The 21885-nt window shown below is 45.4% G+C and overlaps 1 long non-coding RNA gene across 1 annotated transcript in view; it reads right to left on the bottom strand.

Annotated features, from left to right (window-relative positions):
* The window catches only part of LOC138259105 (uncharacterized), an 81185-nt gene that overhangs the window by 23292 nt on the left and 36008 nt on the right, over positions 1-21885 (bottom strand). Inside the window, exon 2 of the long non-coding RNA XR_011198638.1 lies at positions 2246-2273. This is a non-coding gene — a long non-coding RNA (uncharacterized lncRNA). The remainder of the gene's footprint in view (positions 1-2245; positions 2274-21885) is intronic.

Genomic DNA, 21885 nt, shown 5'->3' on the forward strand with positions numbered 1-21885 from the left:
CTTTCTATAGCAAACCCGACGCCAACTTTGCACACTGCACCCGGCCGCCCCTGTGCCGCTGAGGGTGTGTTTTCTGTGCCTGTTTGTGTCCCCCCCCCACCAGTGCTCTACAAAACCCCCTGGTCTGCTCCACGAGGACATAGGTACTTACCTGCCTGCAGACCGGAACCAGAGAACCCCTGTTCTCCATAGGCGCCTATGTGTTTTGGGCCCTCTTTTGACCTCTGTACCTGACCGTCCCTGTGTTGCTGGTGAGTGACTTTGTGGTTGCCTTGAATCCCCAACGGTGGGCTGCCTATGCCCAGGAAACTAAACTTTACTTACCTCAGAAACTTAAACATACTTACCTTACCCAGGAACTGTTGATTTTTTCAGTGTCCACTTTTAAAATAGCTTATTGCCATTTTAACTTATACTGTGTGTACTGGTGCTTTCATTCAAAGTTCCTTACTTACCTGTGTGGAGTACCTTGCATTTTATGTATTTACTTCAAATCTTGAATCTTGTGGTTCTAAAATAAATTAAGAAAATATATTTTTCTATATAAAAACTATTGTCCTGGAGTTAAGTCTTTGAGTGTGTGTTCCTCATTTATTGGCTGTGTGTGTACAACAAATGCTTAACACTACCCTCTGATAAGCCTACTGCTCGACCACACTACCACAGAAATAGAGCATTAGAATTATCTAATTTGTCACTATCAATCTTTAAGGGGAACCCTTGGACTCTGTGCACACTATCTCTCAGTTTGAGATAGTATATACAGAGCCAACTTTCTACAGTCAGCCAATGAGGGAAGGCAGCAACCCCAACTTTGTCACAGAGTGGGATGGGGGTCAGTGAGACTTCTGACCCCACCCAACTCTGTGACAAGGTGTCACTGGTTGACACTCGCCCAAGGCGCATCAGGGCTTAAACCTGAAGCGCCCAGGTCGAAGTCAATGGGTGATGCTTCCCCTCGTCACTGAGGAGAAGGGCCTTGAGGCGCCTTTGCTGGGCTGAGAAGGTCACGCCCATAGGAGCTGTGACCTCCTCAGCCCAGCAAAGTTCAGCTCAGGCAGCCAGGAGTCTGCGTAAAATGCACATGTCTTGCTCCTGGCTGCCTAAGCTGAACATGAAGAATGTGTCTGGGTGATCTATGCTCAGCCTGACAGGCACTCTTCATGATGGGCAAAAGGTGGGAGGGTGTGGCCCTTCCGCCCTAAAGGACGGCCATGGCTGCTTTGCACTTATTCTCCACCCTAGGTTTGAACACTGACACGTTCACTGGGTCCTCGAAGTAATTTAACCATACTGTTTAGCTTTGGCAAACACTGTCTGGCCCACTTGATCTTCGAGAACTTCTTGATGAGGAAGTCCTCATCTTGTGGTGGCAGCTACTGTTAATACATATCTTTGGTGCAGTGTCCAAAGTACAGGAGTGCACCAGCAAAAAAATTAACTAATTCCTAAGTGGCACCCCGCCTTTGAAGGCAGCCCCCAAAATAGGCATTTCCTCCTGCAAAAAGGGAAATCAGTCCATCTGCTCATCGTTTTTTTTTTTTTTTTTTTTTTTAAACAATGAAAGTCTTGTCAGGATTGATTTGTGTTCCTATAAAGTGAAATGTATATAGCAAACTAACTTGCCATTAAGACTTTTCACCAGCAGCTGGTCACACAACGAATCCACCGCATGCCCTGCTTGCAAAGCCCCCGTCGAGAATCTCCCTCACCTCCTTTTTGCATGCCCCGCGTATACTGCCCCCCGTAGGAAATTGCTGGGCCCGGCATGCAGACTACTGGGAGCACGCTGCTCTGCGCTAGCTCTGCGAATCCTTAGATCAGACACCAGGCCAACGCTAGTGATCGCTATCGCCAAATTCCTCGGAGCTAGTTGGCTTATCAGAGGGAAAACTCTTCTGGACAAAGACTCCAAATAAGACTGTCCAAACATCCTGCACAGCGCATTTCATTTAATTTCATTTCATCTAATTTCATTTCATTTTATTCTATCTGATTTTTATTCCATTTTAATTTTTATTTATTTTTTACTCCCTTTTATCACCATATTTACCTGCAATTTTATTTTATTATGTGCATTTATTTGTATTTATTACTGCTCGCACTTTTTTGGCTCTTGTAGCCGCAATAAAGCTTCTTTGAAATTGAAATTGAACTTGCCATGCATTTTGTTACTTCTTGAGGTATTAATCCATCACAGATTTTTTAAAGCGTTTTGCCTTCAATCAAAAATACTTAGAATTACCTTATTCAGTGGAGAAGGTACGCTGGATCTAAAGGAAAAGATAAAAATAACATTTTCATTACTTCTAAAATCATAAGACATGGTCAAAAATCACATGTACATTACAGATCACAAAAACTTTATATAATATCATTTGCTGGTCATTTTTTGAAAATGAAAAATGTTTCACTTCAACAATTAAACTTTCTTAATCATTTGTACAATGGAATATGAATTGTCTTGTGAAAATATATTAACAAATGCATAAAAAATCGAAATTACATCAAGACATTGGTGTTACACATTTGATAACTCAATTGGCGCTGGCCCGTGATAGAGATGGTCTGTTATGATTGAAAGAGAAATACTGGCGGTGAGAAATACCTTTGTGGGGTGCTTAGGATGGTCGCAGTTTAAAAGGTTATCTTTTTCATGATTGTGGCTTATAATAACAATAGAAAAAACAAGATCTCAGTCATTTAAGAATTTGGTGGTGGGACAAGAGGATTCTCAAGAAAAAGGCAGTGGCTGGTTTGCGGTTGTGAAAAATAAAAAAGTGTCAAAAGTAAATAGAATTTAATTGAGATTCGAGACAAAGGCTAGACGGGTGAAAGGAGACAGAACACGCTGGTTTTCCATCTAGACAAGCAATGTTTGAATGTTCAGCGGCTTAAAATGAAATTGAGGGTGTTTATTAACAAAATTAAAGGAAACAAAACCACTTACAGACCTGTCCCTATGGGTGCTTACCCACTTCGGTTTATGAATGTTACCTTGCTGGTTGGAATCCTAGGTTCCTCAACAAATACTAATGTTCCTCATAACCTTTAGAGTAAACATCAAAAACAACCCTGTACCCACCATTGCTACCACCATTTCACAAACCCCCGCTAGAAAGAAAGAGTTTACTCTTTCCCTTAGTTCTGTAACCGAACAGCCATGGAAGATAAAAGGTATAAAAAGACTGACAGCTGCTGGGTAAAGCGGGGGTGCGCATGGGAAGGTTATTAAAGCAATGCACAGAAAACGTCATTCCAAGGTACTTAGGTGTCCATCTCTTCAAGGTATATTAATCACTGGCATTACTCCCACAGCAGCTTCAGTGTTGAGGCTAGAGTTTACAGATGGCTTACATGAACAGATGTTATAGGTCTGCCAATCCATATTTTGTCATTAGCATTAGATTCAACATCCATACAGTAGTAACACATGAGCATGAGACAGCCATGGAGATTTTGAGCACTGAAATCTTTCTAATACAGACAGAAGTGTGTGAATATAATGTAAAGGGAGCAGATTCATTTCCACAACCTGCTCTTACGTTCGCTTTTATTGTATCACTACATAACATGTTAATACATTTACTATTATAGTTATTGAAGAAACTTTCTAGATATAAACTTTTTACTAAGAGGCTGAACAAATCAATTTTGGCAAAGATTCCTTTGCGCTAAAGTCCTTGATAAATTAAACTGGTACTAACTCAACTCAAGCTATGAGTTGTAGGAAATAGAGATGGAGACTGGCCATCGAATTTTAGCCAAAAAAAACACTTTAAAAAAACGCTAGGACCAACAGTAAAGAAAACATGTTGGAAATGAGGTAGCCTCATTTGACATGAACAAGTGGCACAATGGAATGTTTGACTATTATATTTTCTATTATAAATGATCAAGTAAATTTAACTAGCATTTTTCCTTTAGTCACCACCATAGATATTAATATAAATGACCAAAGCAGTACTCACTCTTTAAGGTGCTCATATATTTAAGCAAGGACATAAGGAAAGGTGTCACATGCGAGATGGTTCAGTGAGTTGTACATTTACTGTTGTCATCAGGTACTACCGAGTTAGCAAGCCCATGAATCACAGCAGCACTAAACCAGGATTTCATCTTTCTGATAAAGAAACTAAACATCATTTAATTGGAAACCAACACCTCTCCATAGTGCTTCATGAGGGCAAAAATTGTAATCTCTGCTTGGTTAAAGAAATCGCAGCACTTAATTTCTCATCATGTGGGATCATTATCCTACTCTAGGAGTATACAATTTTAATATTTTTTTCAGTTTTATATCGTGCAAATGTGGTCAGGACATTATCAAGCTCTATAAGACATCAGGTCATGTCACTTTCTGTTTTTCAAAAAACGGGGGTATTAAGTAATTTGGCTACAATCACGACATGGTGAGAAGGCCTGCATTTACAAATGGTTGCACACTTCCAAAATCAGTGGTGCTGGAACAATTTTCAGAGTTCAGGTGCTGTCTGCCATCAATGTTATATCACTGAAGTCAAGGGGATTGGGAACAATCCAAGCTTCGCACAAAGAATAAGCATAGCAAATGAACCACCCCTATTTAGCAGTAGGCTGGCAAGAATGTAGTATCTATCAGGTGGTGCATTTTGGAGTACACTGTTGCAAACATATTACTAGAGCATGGTCAAGTAGCACATTGTAATTTGCAGACAACACATTTTACACTGAAATGCCTACTAAACTGGCAAAGACAAAAATTTTACTGATGAAACTATACAGCACTCAAATGATAGCGTGTAAAACGAGTTTCAGCAAATATTTATCATTTGCACTTCACCAAAGTAAAGATGCTTTATACATGTAGATCCTGTTAAAATCACTGTTTCAATCACACTTCAGAATTCAAAATGTGCCTCAGAAATATTTGTACACTTCAATTATTGGTATTTAAGCGCTGTTGTGTGTTAGAAAAAATAAGATCCTACTGAGTTTACTTTCCCAATCCCTTTCCACAGTTTGATTGTCTCATAGTTCACATTACAAAACCCCCCACTTTGTAATCCGTTAAAGTAAAGTATACACTAATAATGTGCCTTTCAAAAGAATAAGTAGCAGTTTATAAGAAGACAGCCTAGCTAGACATTTGACCCCCGTCTTTGAAAGCAGTGCAAATACATTACAATATAAAGATAGTTTAAAGGGATTTTTATTCCTCATTCACACTCTGAACTCCAGTATGGTTATGTTGGAGGTGCTGCAGCACACCCCCACTCCTACTTCGGGCACCTATGTCTACGATCATCAGTTCTTGCCACTAGACCACAATCTTCCGATAACCCATGGCTTGCCTATTTTTGTCACATGTTGTGTGGTTTGGGGCACCAACTTGGGGGTGGGGGGAGGGCTGAAAGATAGTGTTTGTGATACCCTTCTCTTCATGTCTACTAGCAAGAGGGAAAACGTCACAATTATCCTGCAAGGTAAACTTACCTTTACAGAACACTCAAAGAATATGGTATTGTATTGATGAATAAAGTTTACACTAGTAACATGCTGACAAGGGAGACTTATTGGCACTATGTACAACCATACTTTTGAAGAACATTTTTGCAAGGAATCCTTGGGTATGTCATGATGGAGACTCCATGGAAACTGCCATGCATTTTCATCTTTTTTTTTTTTTTCCAAAGACTTGTTTGCTCAATCACCATAATGTAATATGGCAAGGGCACAGTGGCAAACTTGTTCCCTCATTTACATGCCATCATGCCCCCACACGTGAGAGAAAGTAACCTTTGAAACCCTTAGGTGCAAAACCTGTTACTGCACATCCACATTATAAAAGGGGCTGCACAAGCATCTACAGTCCCTTCTACAATACTCAGAGCGCATACGTAATATGGTCTAAGATACATATTTTATAAAGTATGGAGTGGTTGAGGGAGGAGAAGCCCTATTTCACAATGTTCCCCTATGATTCTCCTACTCCAGCACAGTCCATCAATGAAGGAGGAGTATAGCACAATAAACAATTGTAGATCATACATAACTAGACCTTCATGTCTATGATCTCTGTCTACTGATTTAAATAAAATATCTCGTTGAAAATAAAATCCTGATAGTTCTGAAGTGCACCCGTTCCTCTTTCAGCCCAGGGCTTCCAGATCTGTTGGTAGTGGGTGTATCACTCCTTTGTAATAGGTCAGGCCACTACCTATTTAAGTGTGAGCAACTCCACCCTTCCTCCCAGGAAGACCCATCAGTATGCAGATGCAGTTGAGTGTGCTGTGTTTATGGCTGTCTGGATAGAATGCACAAAGGGAGCTGTCACCCAGCACAGACCAGACGTGGTCTGGAGACAGGATCTAAGACACAGAGCAGTAAGAGCAGAGAAATGCCTACTTTCTAAAACTGACATTTCTAAAATAGTACTGGTAAATTTGACTTTGCAAGTAAAAAGGACTTATCACTACCATTCCAAAGATATGAAACATGACATAGCTACTCCTTTCTGATCAGGAATTACAGGAATTACAGCTTAAAAGTATATTAAAGAATTCCCAAAGCTAGCAAAGGAGCAGGCTTCACAATAGTGAAAAAACATACTGGGAGTTTTTCCACTACCAGGACATGTAAATCTTAGAAGTACATGTTGTGCCTTTTAAATACACTGCACCCTGCCCTGTGGGCCTAGCTTAGGGGTGACTTATATGTAATAAAATGGGAGTTTACGGCTTGGCAAAGAAATTTAAATCCCAGATCAAGGTGGCAGTAAAACTGCACACACAGGCTTTGCAATGGCAGGCCTGAAACATGGTTAAGGGACTACTTATGTGGGTGGCACAATCAGTGCTGAAGGCCCACTAGTAGCATTTAATTTACAGGCCCTGGGCACATATAGCGCACTTTACTAGGGATTTATAGGTAAATAAAGCACAGCAATTGGGTAGGGGCCAATGTTACCATGTTTAGGGGAAAGAGCACAAGCACTTTGTGCACTTTACCACTGCTGACCAATGCTAGAGTCCTAACACCAGCAAAAAAAAGAGTTCAGAAAAATGACCTTTATATTCTTCAATATAAATTAGAGAAAGGAAAAGGGGTAGAGGGTCCATGTCCAAGGTCAGAATCCCAAACATAATTAGGCGGGGTCATTTCAACTACGAAACCCAGGGAGTCAGAGATTGTCTTACCCACCACTGACCAGAATCTTTTTAACTTGGGGCAGGCGGCAGACATGTGGACATCATCTGCCTCTAAGCTACAGCACAGTTTACACTCTGATGTTGAGCCGCTTCTCTTTATCTTTGTCAACCTCCCAGGGGTCCAAAACACTCTGTGAAGGGTAAAAAGGTGGTTCATTCTTAATGCTGATGATTTGACCATTGAGTATAACGTAGCAAAGGATACTTGCCATAACTGTTTCAGCTCCTCCCCCGGCAGAAGTCCACTCCATTTCCTATAGAATGGTTGCGACACATTCTCTACTCTCGATAGAAGATGTTGATACCATCGAGAGACTTTCTCCCTCTTCTAAGAAAGTGGGGAAATTTGCTGCTTCCGATTTTTGGACGTGTTAATCTGATCAAGATGTCTATGCTCCCTAAGATTACTTTCTTATTTGATAATATGCCCTTACATTTTGATAAAGAAGTTATCCTAAAACTGCATGCGAAGATTACCTCATTTATTTGGCCCAGCAAAGGTATTCTCCTTTCCTGGAAAAATTTGAGGAGGAAGGTGGGTGTTGGGGGTTTGGCCCTTCTTGATCTACAGTTGTATTGTTGGTCTTATCAATTAAAGAATAATAGGATGCTCTTGTTGACTCCAGATGGCTCAATAACGGGGTCTATGTCTATTTTTCAGGTGAATGGGTGGCTTAAAGGTCAGGGGCATCTTGGCCCTGGTTTTGCAGTTTTAATAATTCCTATTCATCAAAACTTTATATGCCCTTCATCTGGAGGTGAGCCAGTAAACTTTTTAAGACCTTTCCTAAGACTAGGAATACTGCCCAAGTTTTTATTGATTTTGATGCACAGTTGTGTCTTAGCATTTTCCTGCATTTATTGCTGCGTCCACATTGTATTATCTTTGTACTGTGCCTTTGAAATATTTGTAATAAGCCTTAATGATTTTTCTTACATTTCTGAAATCCAATTCAAACTCCCCTATTGAGTCAGCTCAAACTGTATATTAAGATGCTGTTTGAATCTGGTCTCTAGGGACACACTGAATCACGAACTTTGAGGTTAACACGATCACAGAATCACCCGATGTTTCTATGCACCACGTAATGCAGAATTTCTACGGTCCTGCGCACCCACAGTTGCGAACTCTGATTTCGCAGATTGCAGGCTTTGCAACTGTAAAGGGCCCTGTTCATCAGACACGTCTATTCCACATAACGGTAAAAAGGGCTAATGTGGAATGAGCAGATTTAAAAAAATGAGCTCTCATGAAAACATAATTCCTCAAAATTACAAATGGAAATGTTTTGTGACGTTTATTTCTACAAAGGAAACCCGTTATTACTTTAATCATGTGCTAAACTATATTGAAGTGAATCATTACAATCATTACCAAGAAAAGCTTCCATACAAATTAACCATCTTAAATAAAAACAAAGTTCAGACGTAAGAAGAACGCACACCTAGTTTGACACTCCCGACCTCCAATCATTTTCTTGGCATTCTTGTCTGAATGTTTCTGAATTCGGACAACCGAGCACTCTCTAAGATCAAGACCGTCATAAGGACAAATTCCAAACCAGACGGTTTTCTTACCATGAAACGTATTCCTTGCATGCTCGTTTTATGTTTTTTACCTACTGGGTGGCTAAAAGATTGTTAATGATTAGATCAGTTAATTTTCAATTGACAATATCAACTAATTGCTCTATTTTTGATATTTTATTCATTTACGGACCCCGGGATCCGTCTACTAACTTTGGCACTGCTTTAGCCGAATGTATCTCATATCTTGTAATCATTCCAGAGAGTTTGTCTTCAGAGATTGCACCTTATCAATTGATGCTAGTGAAAAGTTCGACACTATCACACCAATAGGCTACCTTGGGTCCAAGCTAGCTGGCCCCTCACCCTGCACATAATGAAGGCTGTATGGGTGTTGACAACCCCCTGGCTCTGGATAGAAAACCTACAGGTCTTATTCTTTATTCCTGGCACCTGCCCCATAAACATGGGTGCAATAAACATTAACGTGCTCGAGCTAAAATTAGTTCTAGTAAGTTTTATTCTTCTTTTCAAAACCTCCACCCGAGATATCTAGATTAGATCAATCAATCAATCAAGGATTTATAGAGCGCACTAATCACCTGTTAGGGTCTCAAGGCGCTGGGGGGCGGGGGGGAGGGGTACTGGTCGTAGAGCCATGTCTAGATATTACCACTACATGCTTCAACATCTAGACTACATCTGCTCTTGATGTGATTGCTCTCTGAAAGCTTAAGCATTCTTGCAGAAAGAGTCCAACAGCACCTTGGCACTTAGTACTTCGAGGACGTAGTCAACACCAAGACTTTGCAAGGCGCAAAATCAACAATGGAGATTAAATTTCAATTTATCATTAAAAAAATGCTTGATGGTAGAGCTGCCTAGTACAATTCTGCCTTCACTTCTGCAAAAAAATCTTCCTATAGACATCTTTAATATCACAAAAGATATTTTTTCATCCCCACTTACCCCTCTCTCTGCCTCCCTTTCTATCACCTTTTGTGAATCAATCTGTTCTTACTTTGAGGAGAAAACACTGTATATCAATATTTTAATGAGGAGGAATCTGTGCTGGAGATGGTTAGGGAGGACACTTCCAAAACTCCAGAAACGTCTGCAACGTATTCAAAACGCCTCCGCCATCCACATCCTCGACATACCCCGCAACAGCCACATCTCCGCCCACCTGAGACACCTGCATTGGCTCCCCGTCAGCAAAAGGATCACCTTCCGACTTCTCACCCACGCACACAAAGCCCTCCACAACAAGGGACCAGAATACCTCAACCGACGCCTCAGCTTCTAAGCCCCCACCTGTCTTCTCCGCCCCACCAGCCTCGCTCTCGCCGCCCCCCCTCGCATCCGATGCTCCACAGCGGGTGGGAGGTCCTTTTCCTACCTGGCGGCCAAGACTTGGAACACCCTCCCCACCAGCCTCAGGACCACCCAGGACCACTCCGTATTCCGGAGACTCCTCAAGACCTGGCTCTTCGAGCAGCAGTAACCCCTTCCCCCTAGCGCCTTGAGACCCGCACGGGTGAGTAGCGCGCTTTATAAATGTTAATGATTTGATTTGATTTGATTCCATGTCCGGTTTTCAATCTGCTCTTTCAGTTTCTTCCAATAGTGCTTGAAACATCTTTGGTACATGCCCATGCAATATACCCGGGGTGTCTTAATGACACCCTTATTCTCACACTGGAAACAATAGCACCACAGCTTACCTCCTTATGCAATGCCTCTGGTAATTATGCTGCAGTGCCTCTTATTTGGAAAGAAGCTTTCGTAGGCCCTCTATTGAAAACGCATGTGGCCGTTGCTTTATTTTTAAGTAACAACCAACACATCTCTTTTCTCCACTTTGTCAACAAACAGGGGGAAAAAAGGTTAACCTCTAACTTCTTTAATATTTTGGACGCCATTCAGGCTGGATATCACCCCTTCTACAACACTGAGATGGCTTTACTAGTTATCACGCATGACATTTGGATGACTTCAGGTAGGTGAGAGAGTCACACTACAGCTTTAGGGCCCTAGCAATACTTCAAATATTGTTTCCCACAACGCACTTTGCCAGCGGTTACACTCTATAGTCATTCAAGATGAGGCATTTGGTAGCCATTCTTTTTGGAAGATCATTTGCAATCAGTCTTTCTGACTCAATTTCACTCTCGCTCTAAGCTTCTGGTGGTGAGGTAACACAGGGCTCCTTTCTGAGCATGACCCCTTTTAATATTTACCCACACCTCTGGCTGACCTGATACGTGGTTTTGGTTTCTTTCTTATGCAGCAACTGTCACACGTTGTCAACCGTAGCTTACTGGGTGGCAAAGCACTCACTCGAGTTGAATGGAGACAGAACCAAGATGTTAATGTTCGGAGGGGCCTCTCTTATATGCACCCCTCCATCCCCATAACGCCGATGGTAGACTTCTGAATGGGGCAGCACTTTCTCCCAAAGACTTTGGGAAGTATAAGTAATTCTGAATTTCTCTCTGACCTTTGTGAAGTAAACTAAAGATATTACTATTTCTTGCTTTTATAACCCAAGTATGCTCCGCAAAACAGTATTATCATTAGTGCTGTTTAGCAATGGTCAAAGATCTTTTCCTATCGCATATTTAATACAGCAACTCTTTGTATACCGGCCTTCTGAAAAGACTCATACCATATCTCCAACTGATCTAAAACTTGGCAAGCAGGCTCTCATGCATCCTTCCTTCACATTGATCCTCAACGCAGATCATCGAACTGGCTATTTGTGGAACAGTGCAATACTTTTAAGGCCACGTTTTCATAAAAAAATTTTAAAAAAAAAACATTCAACACATTCCTGAGCATTGATACACTTTGTTCATTCCTCTTTGTTGTTAGTCCCCTTTGGGATGGGAATATTCATTGTGTGCAGTCACGTTCCCCTGCCCTGAATGCCCAATTCTTCTGGTGCGTGAAGTTCTTTGCCTGTCCCTCGACATGACTGAGATCCTGGTGGGAGCAAAATTTTTACTCTCATTTGACTGACAGAAGGATACTGTCCCTATCATGGGTTTAGCATGTAAAGTTGTGGTGGCAGCATACCGTGTTTTGTGCATCAGATCTATTTATCTGTGTCACTGTAAAGGTCTGATGCTAACCTAGGTCCTAATGCTATCACCCCAGGTCTTGGTTCTGTGTATATATGTGGGTGGGTGTCAATAGTCAAACCTTCATTGTGTATATGAGTGAACTAAAGTAATGGAGGCCTATAGTTTCCATACTGAAAAACACTAGCCTATCTGTATGCACAAGACTGAGGTGAGGTTTTATGCGCCAAGACAGTGGAAGTGAATTGCTAACAATCTTGAAGCTGAAAGGAGGAGATGTACATCTTGAAAAGGGGAAAGCGAACACACAGCTACATTTGGAAATGTGATTAGGTCCCTTTGCTGCAAGGTGCTATTGGCTAGTCTTTATAAGTACTGCCATTTGGTAGATGTAAGGGGAAGGGTGGGACTGGAGTCCCTGTTCACAGAGTGAAGGATCCTTTACAGGTGGCCTGCCTTTTCTCTCTTTTCCCTATCACTGTTCAGAGTGGCTGCCGATAGCCAGGTGCAAAAGTTCACACATTTTTGTGCCTCTGCTGTAAGTGCTCCAACGGGATGACAACCCGGCTCTGCACCACAAAGGCTGTGTCTGGAAGTCAGCCTGGAAAGGACACAAGAATGAAGAACCAACCCCAAAGAGAATCCACATTCCCCGTATAGTGTATCTGTGTTAACGTGGGACCTGATGAACAACTTGTCCTTCCAGTTCCAAGTTCTCTTAAACCAGGAGGGGGTGCTCTGCAGAGTACACAGAGAACTGCCATATAACAAGAGATGGTGTCTGCCTGACAGCCAGCTTCTAGAGGTAAAGAGACAAGATCTGTTTCCCTGCTGTGAGGTGCCTGGATGCTGACCTGTCAGTGAAGGAGAGTGTCAATCCTGCAGGAGGTCTTGACCAAGAGGATTAGCAGCAGTGGACCCTAGAGCTGAGGGTCCATCTGTCCAGAGGGACGTGAGGGAAAGTGATTGGCATGCTCTTGGAGTGACCTTTCACTAGGGGGCTGCCGAAGTGTGCCCTAGCAGACTCCGCCGCTGTGATAGTGTAAGCCTGTATGGTGGCACTATTCTGAAGTGTGCCCAAGCAGACACTGCTGCTGTGACCAATAACTTGTGTTCCAAGCAGACCATGCTGCTGCAATTTGGGAAGTGTGGCTGAAGCACACTGCACCAAGTAATCAAAGTTATGCAGACAAAGTCGCTGTCCATTTATTAGTGGTGTCAGAGCTGCATCTTCACCTTCTGAAGTACTTTTGTCAGCTCCATGATCCCTGACTCCACTCGACTTAACCTGCATCTGGAAAAGGGCCTTCGAATGATTAGAGAGCATCAGCAATATCAGAGCCTGCCAGGACCCAGGGAGCAGCCTCCACAGCTGCTTCCGTAAACAGGACCTGAGTGCCAATGCACCTACAGTCGGAGCATCTTCCTCCAGGAGTAGAGGGGTATTAGAAATGGGGTCTTTGGTTGACAGTCAGGTTACCCCCTGTTCAAGCAAGGACCCTCATTCTAGTCAGGGTAAAAGAGAATCACCCTCAGCTAACCCCTGCTTACCCCCTTGGCAGAGCAGTAGGCTTAACTTCAGAGTGCTAGGTGTAAGGTATTTGTACCAACACACACAGTAACTTAATGAAAACACTAAAAAATGGCACAACACCAAAAATCCGACATACACAAGTCAAGTTACGAATTTTTAAATATTAAACTCCAAAATAGCACTTTGAAACAAAAATGCTTCGATGAGGTGTTAACACGGCGTCGTGACAGAGTCGTTCCCAACAAGCCGACACCAGCGGCACCGGACACGGGGTCACATAGACCCCCAAGTACAGTACATTTGGTGAAGAGTGAAAACAAGTTGATGCACAAAGTCCGGGATCGCGGCGTCGGTGCGAAACGTTGAATCCGCGCACTTCGAGCGGCGTCGGTCATGACGTGGTGCGGCGACTTCCACGGAGTCGCAGACTTCAGCAGGGCTGCAGCGGCGTCAGGCCTGTGAAGAGCGTCGCGTTCAAGTGAAGGTCACGGCGTCGGGTGCAGGCGGCGTCACCGGATTCAGCAGCGGCGTCGGTCCGAGGTCGTCCGAAGTCGATTTCCTTGGATTTCCACCAGCTTTCCTTTCAAGGGCCCAGGGACTGGATAAGGCACCACTTGTCAGAGCAGGAGTCTCTCCAGAGACTCCAGGTGCTGGCATAGAGAAGTATTTGCTGTCCCTGAGACTTCAAACAACAGGAGGCAAGCTCTAAATCAAGCCATTGGAGATTTCTTCACAAGATGGAAGGCACACAAAGTCCAGTCTTTGCCCTCTTACTCTGGCAGAAGCAGCAACTGCAGGATAGCTCCACAAAGCACAGTCACAAGCAGGGCAGCACTTCTCCTCAGCTCTTCAGCTCTTCTCCAGGCAGAGGTTCCTCTTGTTTCCAGAAGTGTTCTAAAGTCTGTGGTTTTGGGTGCCCTTCGTATACCCAGTTTCTCCTTTGAAGTAGGCCTACTTCAAAGTAAAGTCTCTTTGGAATGTGAAATCCTGTCTTGCCCAGGCCAGGCCCCAGACACTCACCAGGGGGCTGGAGACTGCATTGTGTGAGGGCAGGCACAGCCCTTTCAGGTGCGAGTGACCACTCCTCCCCTCCCTCCTAGCACAGATGGCTCATCAGGATGTGCAGGATACACCCCAGCTCCCTTTGTGTCACTGTCTACTGTGAGGTGCAACCAGCCCAACTGTCAAACTGACCCAGACAGGGAATCCACAAACAGGCAGAGTCACAGAAATGGCATAAGCAAGAAAATGCTCACTTTCTAAAAGTGGCATTTTCAAGCGCACTATCTTAAAATCAACTTTACTAAAAGATGTATTTTTAAATTGTGAGCTCATAGACCCGAAACTCCCAAGGTCCATCCGCTCCCAAAGGGAATCTACACTTTAATCAGATTTAAAGGTAGCGCCCGTGTTAGCCTATGAGAGGGACAGGCCTTGCAACAGTGAAAAACAAATTTAGCAATATTTCACTGTCAGGACATATAAAACACATTACTATATGTTCTACCTTAACCATACACTGCACCCTGCCCTTGAGGCTACCTAGGGCCTACTTTAGTGGTGTCTGACATGTAAGAAAAGGGAAGGTTTAGGCCTGGCAAGTGGGTATACTTGCCAAGTCTAATTTACAGGCAAAACTGCACACACAGACACTGCAATGGCAGGTCTGAGTCATGATTACAGAGCTACTTATGTGGGTGGCACAACCAGTGCTGCAGGCCCATTAGTAGCATTTGATTTACATGCCCTGGCACCTCTAGTGCACTTTACTAGGGACTTACTGGTAAATCAAATATGTCAATCATGGATAAACCAATCACATACACATTTTGTAAAGGAGCACTTGCACTTTAGCACTGGTTAGCAGTGGTAAAGTGCCCAGAGTAACAAAAACAGCAAAATCACAGTCCAGCACACATGAACAACCTGGGGAACAGAGACAAAAAGTTAAGGGAGACCACGCCAAGGATGAAAAGTCTAACAAGGGGAGAGACCTGATGTGGGCTATGGGCCGACCACAACCAGTGGAAGAAAAGGACTTGCATTGGTAAACGTTACCTACTGCAATGACGACTGTAAAACTAAGCACACAAACTCTGAATGTGGGGGGTAGTGTTGCACTTGCGCCTGAATCCTGCTGTCTACTAGTTACGGTAAGGTGGGATGAACTTTTTTTTTTTTTTAATAAAACCTTTATTTTTGATTTTCAAGAGGCAACAACTAGCAGTAGAGGCAGTGGCATACATATTTCCTCACATAGCACATTGAGGCCCTCTAACAATGCATCATCTTTCGGGCATGTAATCAATTGACTCCATACGTCAGAAAAAGAAAAAAACACATTATACTTGTATCCAGGACATTCCAGTTACGCCGAGGGCGCAGTCCTATACCCTCCTTGGGGTGTCTCACCCCCTGGTCATGCAGACTAATTATCACTCTGAGGATTCTGCGCTTGCACATGGTCTCGAAAAGAAGTCACACACTGCTCTCCATGCCACATCATCCCCCAACCTTTCATCCAGTCTGTTTTTCTTTATATGGACCTCCTCGGCTATCGCCCATTCACCCACCTCCCTGCACCAATTTGTGATCATGGGCGCTCGCTGCCCCATCCAAGTAACAAGCACTCTGGGTCTTGCAAATGGAGATTCCAGATCTAACTCTCAGACAGCTCGGGCCCTGATCAGCGTTCGACGGGTCTTTCTCTCTCATCACTTTATACAGTTGTGCGATCAAATGTCGACCCCTGCCATGCATCAGTAGGACGTCTAGTGTTCGCAAAGTCTGTGGTGTAGCGGGCTATGTGGGCCCGATTTGTTTGGCCACCTCCACCAGCCCTGCGCAATGGAGAAAATGTCCCAGGTCTAGCCTAAATGTGTTGCAGGCTTGCTGGAACGTAATAAAGTATTCACCTGGGTATAGGTCTCCCAACTGTGTACATCCCTCCAGGCCTGGAATGACACATTGGTCATCATCTGACGTACCGGAGCCAGTAGCCAAGGCATAGTTCTTGATGAAAAGGAGCTCTCTGCAAAACCACTTCCACGAACCGCTGCCAGATACTTGCAGTATGGCGAATTACATATGGAATCCTTCCCTCCACTCCAGCTCCCTCAATGTCACTGGGAGGTGTTCCGCTGTCACCAAACCTGTGACCAATCCCTTTTCTCAACTGCCATCCTCTATGAGCCACCGCACTGATGCTGCTGGTGCGCTGCATAACAGTAAAGGTCCAGTCTTGGCACCTCTAATCTACCCGTCTGCATAATGGCAGGTCGGTGTGGTCAGAGCCACTGTACTACGACGTCCCTCCCATAACAATGACGTGAGTACCGAAGTCAGTTGCTTAAAAACCCTCTGTGGTATGGGGCAAAACGACTTCTGTAATGTATACATGGACCTGGGTAGTAGAACCATTTTGGATATCGCCAACCTGCCTATTAGCAAGAGTGGCAGAGTGTTCCAAAATGCGACTGATTTACTCATGGAGTCAACCACTGCCTTTATTGCGAGACAATTGCTGTGCCTCGGTGTGTACCACCTGCAGCCCCAGATGTCTGAAGTTGGTCATCACCAGCGCAAGCCCAGCTCCAGGAGACGATCCAGTGGTGGGGTAGCCGATGCCGCTAGCGGGAAGACGAGTGAGTTATGTCTGTTAAGACAGAGACCTGATATGTCCCCAAATTCCTCTAGGAGTCGCAACAGCCTTGGCAGCGCACTACGTGGGGATGAAATGTTGAACAGCGCATCATCAGCGTAGAGTGAGATGATATGATGAACGTCAACCAACTTTATATCTCTGTCGCCCATGTCACGACACACCCAGATAGCCAAGGGCTCAATGGCCAGCGTGAACAGGAGGGGTGACAGTGGACAATCCTGCTGGGTGCCTATGCCCACCTCCCACACCACTGACTGACTCTGTCCAACACGCACCCTCAGTGTGGGTTCTGTGGGTAGCAGGCACACCTAACCTCGGTACCAACACCTCAAGTAAATAGCCCCAGTCCACTGTGTCGAAGGCCTTCTCCAGGTCTATGAAGACCAGAGCCAGCTCCTCTCCGGGGCCCTTCCACCTCGTGCTGGACAAGCACGAGGCGTCTTAAATCCATGCCCATGACCAGGGATGAATGCACATTGGTCCTCGTGTACCAGCTGAGAGGTATATGGTGCCAACCGACTGGCGAGCAATTTGCATAGGCCTTTTATGTCCACATTTATCATAGTGAGCGGTCTATAAGCAGAAAAGTCAGATTTGTCACCGCCAGGCTTGTGGAATATGTGTATTTCACTCTCACGCATTGTCAGCAGCAGCACCCCCTTCTCGAGTGCCTCCATGAACACCTCCAGGAGTCCCTTCATGAGCATCGCCAAGAATGTCTGGTAAAATTTGAGCGTAAAGCCATCCCCTCCCGGCCCCTTGTTTCACGCTAGTATTTTGAGAGCTGTACGCAGTTCTTCCAAATCTAATAGGCCGTCCAATGATTCGGTTGCTGCGATGCCTGCCGCCGAAGCGTTAGCCCCTCCAGTAATGGGAGATACCGTGATGGGACTATGACAGGGTCTGCCGTGTATACACGTCGAAGGTGCTGCCGGAAGGCGTCCAGCATCCCTGCTCTGGTGGTAAACCAGACACTACCCTCCCATATCAAGTGCATCATTTGTGGTGATGGCTGTTCCCGTTGCATATCCATGTCAATAGTCTACTTGATTTGTCCCCCACCTCTGTGTAGTGTCTGTACTGTTGTAGTGTATATATGTTGAGGGGGTCCCATATGTCAGCTATACAAAGTCTCACTGCTAGCTCCCTATGCTTTGTATCTGGGTAGCAACTGGTCCCCGGTCTGCAGCTCAACCAATGCCTCCTTCTCACTGCACTCCATACTGCCACATAATAAGCTCATGCAATGGCCCCTTAACACCGTTGTCAGGGCCTCTCACTCCTTTGCCCTGCTTGACACTGTACCCCAATTGATGGTCATGTAGTCAGTCAGTGCCCCTGAAAGAACCTCCCTACCAGCTACATCTTCCAGTACGTCTACAGACATCCTCTAAGCTGCACTGTCCCGCTCACTGCCTCCCCACCGCAGGACACAGCTAACAGATGTGTGATCTGAAAAGAATTGTGCTGTATGTGTCAACTCCATGTCCTCCAGACGCGGAAACCCACCACTAGTATCCTGTCCAACGTGCTATATCTATTGTGTGGCCGAGTAACGTGTGTATCTGCTTTTCCGGATATCTTATTCACCAAATGCCCATCAATCCCACGTTCCACATTACTTCCCGAAGCATGTTGGTCATTAGGGGTTTGGTGACCACCCTAGGAGGTGCTCTGTTCAGGTCAGTGTCCAATATTCAATTAAAATGACCAAGCCACATGGTTGGCACATCTATTGCGAATCAGCAGGTCCTGCATGGAGTGAAAACAAAGTTAGATCATCAATATTTGGGGTGCAGGAGTTGTGTCATGACAATCCAGTTCACCCCGCATCAGTACATATCTGCCACCCACATAGTTCTCCAAATTGGTAAGGGTGAAGGGAACAACCGGCGCCACCCAGATCAACGTGCCCCTAGCATACGTCAAACGTGAGGCGTGATATATCTGTCCCTGCCAATTCTTAGCTAGCTGTGCCGCTCCTGCATCATCTAGGTGCGTTTCCTGCAAGCAGGCTATGGAGATTTTGTGCCTCTTTATGAATGTGAGTACCCTTTACCTCTTAGTTTATGTCCCTAACTGTCAGACGTTCAAATCAAGAGTTTATATTCAGCCCCCATCTTTTGGCATATCCATTATGGTTTTTCCGCCAAGTCACTGCCATGTCATGTTACTCACTTCCCTCTGCCCACTATGAAAGTCTATCAAACATCACAATACAAACCTCCCCTTACCATTCCCACCCACAGACATACTTAGCACAACTATATGTCTATCTGTGCCCATCCCACGCATGTGCCAGGACGTGCACTGCATCCCAGCCTGTCCAACAGGGACCAGCTAACTCAAATAATTGTTTCTGCTCCCTGCCCATTGTCCACCTCCATTATGTCACAATCCACTGCCAATCATTATTGAATGTAGTCCTCTTCCATTCTCGAACCCCTCCTTCCAGCATAATATCTGGTAAGAACTGACTTCAAGCAGCTACACCCCCTCAGTGTGCAACCCGCAGCTGCACAGTACTGGCCCACCTACCCCCCCCACCACTCATTTTTACATGCAGCATCTGTCAATCAAATGCAACTCATGCCTCTGCATTATTAGCCATCTCCGGGGTGACCAAAGTATCTGATATGAAGTCCGACCCTGGACTGGGACCTGTGAGTCAACATCATCGGATGCTGGATGCATGCCCACATCCCACTTCCTGCCCGTTCGCTGGGCACTGTTGCAGGGTACCATCCTCACTGACTGTGAACCTCTGGATCTCCAGCCATTCCCACAACTCCTCCGAGCTATCAAAAAAGTGTGCTTTCCCTTGGGCAAGCACTTTCAGCCTGGCTAGGAACAAGAGCATATACTGTAACTGGAGTGCCGGTAGTTTTTGCTCGACACCCAGATATGATTTACGCTGTTCCTGCACTTGCTTAGTGTAGTCCGGGTAAATCCTCTTACCATTTTGCTGAGCATGTGCGCTCTCGAGCTACCCGTAGGATGCAGTCCCTGTCACAGTAAGTATTTTGGCTATGATGGCCCTCACAGATGTCCCAGGTGGCGATCTCTGCACCAGCGCTCTTTGTGCCCTCTCCACCACAAAAAAGTTAGAGTTGTTCTTGCACGCATGTTTCCATGAACTGTTCTGTTGAGTTCCCCTCCACTCCCTCTGGGAAACCCAACACTCTAATATTACTATATCAGGATTGGCCCTCTGCATCCTTTGCCCTCCACTCCAGCTCCCTGGTTATCGTAGTTAAGGGCCACCATTTCCCCTTGCATGTCTGCTATATTGCCTTCCACTGTTGTGACTTTGTCTGCCACTTTGCCCAAGTCCACCCTCAACAAGCTGACATCTATTGACAACGTCTCCAAATTTTGCTCCAGAGCCGTTCCACAGCCCTGAAGGGCAACCAGTAAGTCCACTCGTGTGGGCTCCACCTCATCCTGCGGTGCAGTCTCTTCATCCCCCGCACCAGAATGCTGTGCTATTCTTTGAGTGGGGGTACCACGGGGTGGAGTATTGTGTGATGGTATTCGCTGGGTTCTAGCGTGCTGTCCTAGCCTTGCCCATGGTTGTTCAGCAGGGGTGGACACTTCCTGGCCCCCCCAATCATGCCCACACCAGTCATTTCCCCCAGCGAAGTGCTCATCTGGTCTCTTAGCCCTCAGGAGTAGACATCCCCGATCCTCCACCTGCACCCAAGTGATATCTCCCTAGGCACCAGACCGCCTGTAGTCCTGAGCCTGGGAGGCCTTCACCTGGTTCCTTCCACACACTCCTGCACCGCTGTGTGTCGCCCCTGCCGTCCAGTGTGGATCTCAAGCTACCATCAAGCTGACAGTACCTTCATGAAGCCACCCCAGAAGACACCCTGTCTGGTAATTGGTTCCTGCAGTCCAAGTTGGTGCTCTCTTCTCCCCACCACCTTTTTGTTCTCCTCTTGGGGATCTGTGTGTCACAGTCAATATTATTCCAGTTCCGCAAGGTGGCCCACACAGTATTACATTTCAGTTCCTTCACATTGGACGCACTCTGTCCATCATAGGAGTGCAGCTTGAATGAGTGTTCAGTTCATGTCAAAGCCCTACCTCGGATACTCCCTATATTGTCGCCAATGCCTGCAAATATTTCTGGGGCCCATCTCCTATGGCTTCCCTAAGTCTCTATATAACCATTGCGGATCTCCTGTGCTCCTGATGTGGCCCGGGAAGACACCGTAGACCATCCTCCACATCAGGGTTTGCACCCTTTTTTTTCCACAGTGAGCTGGTTGAAAGCTTAGCGAGTATGTATGCAGGATCAGGGAGTCACCCATACATTCCCCCCATTGTGTGCCGCCGGGCGCGCCTCCTCGCTGGTCAGCACTATTCTTTTTTTCCATACATCTGCCCTGGTTGCAAGGCTAGAATTCCCAGCTGCACGGCCCCTTGCTAGACACCGCAGAGCGGCAAGGGGGCCGCAGCCAGGACCGACTCTTCAGGCGCGAGCGTCTCCGGGCCTTGGTCAGAGCATCGCTCGCCAGTCAGGGGCACCTCCTCCCTCAGTTCCTCTTCACCTCATCCCCGCATGGCAGCCAGTCATTCCCGTACAGGTCCCATGTTCTGTGCGGCAAGATAGTCTCAGTGGTGGCCACAGCGCAATCAGCTATCGGAGCCTGCCCGCTACCCGAGTCTGCTGCTTTTGCGGCCTGTCACGCGGCACATGCCTCACCACTCTCTCGATCCGTGCCAGCTCTGTGCGGCATCACCGTCCTAAGTCTCACAGTGCTCTGATCTCACAGGGCATTAGGGGTACTTTAGCCATAGGTGGCAGGGTCGCACATCGTAGTATGTTGCAGGATTATAATAGTAATGAAAAAGACAGGCCGGGAGCTATTGGGCTTATGT

Source organism: Pleurodeles waltl, chromosome 2_1 (assembly GCF_031143425.1).
Source record: "Pleurodeles waltl isolate 20211129_DDA chromosome 2_1, aPleWal1.hap1.20221129, whole genome shotgun sequence".
Classification (NCBI taxonomy): Eukaryota; Metazoa; Chordata; class Amphibia; order Caudata; family Salamandridae; genus Pleurodeles; species Pleurodeles waltl.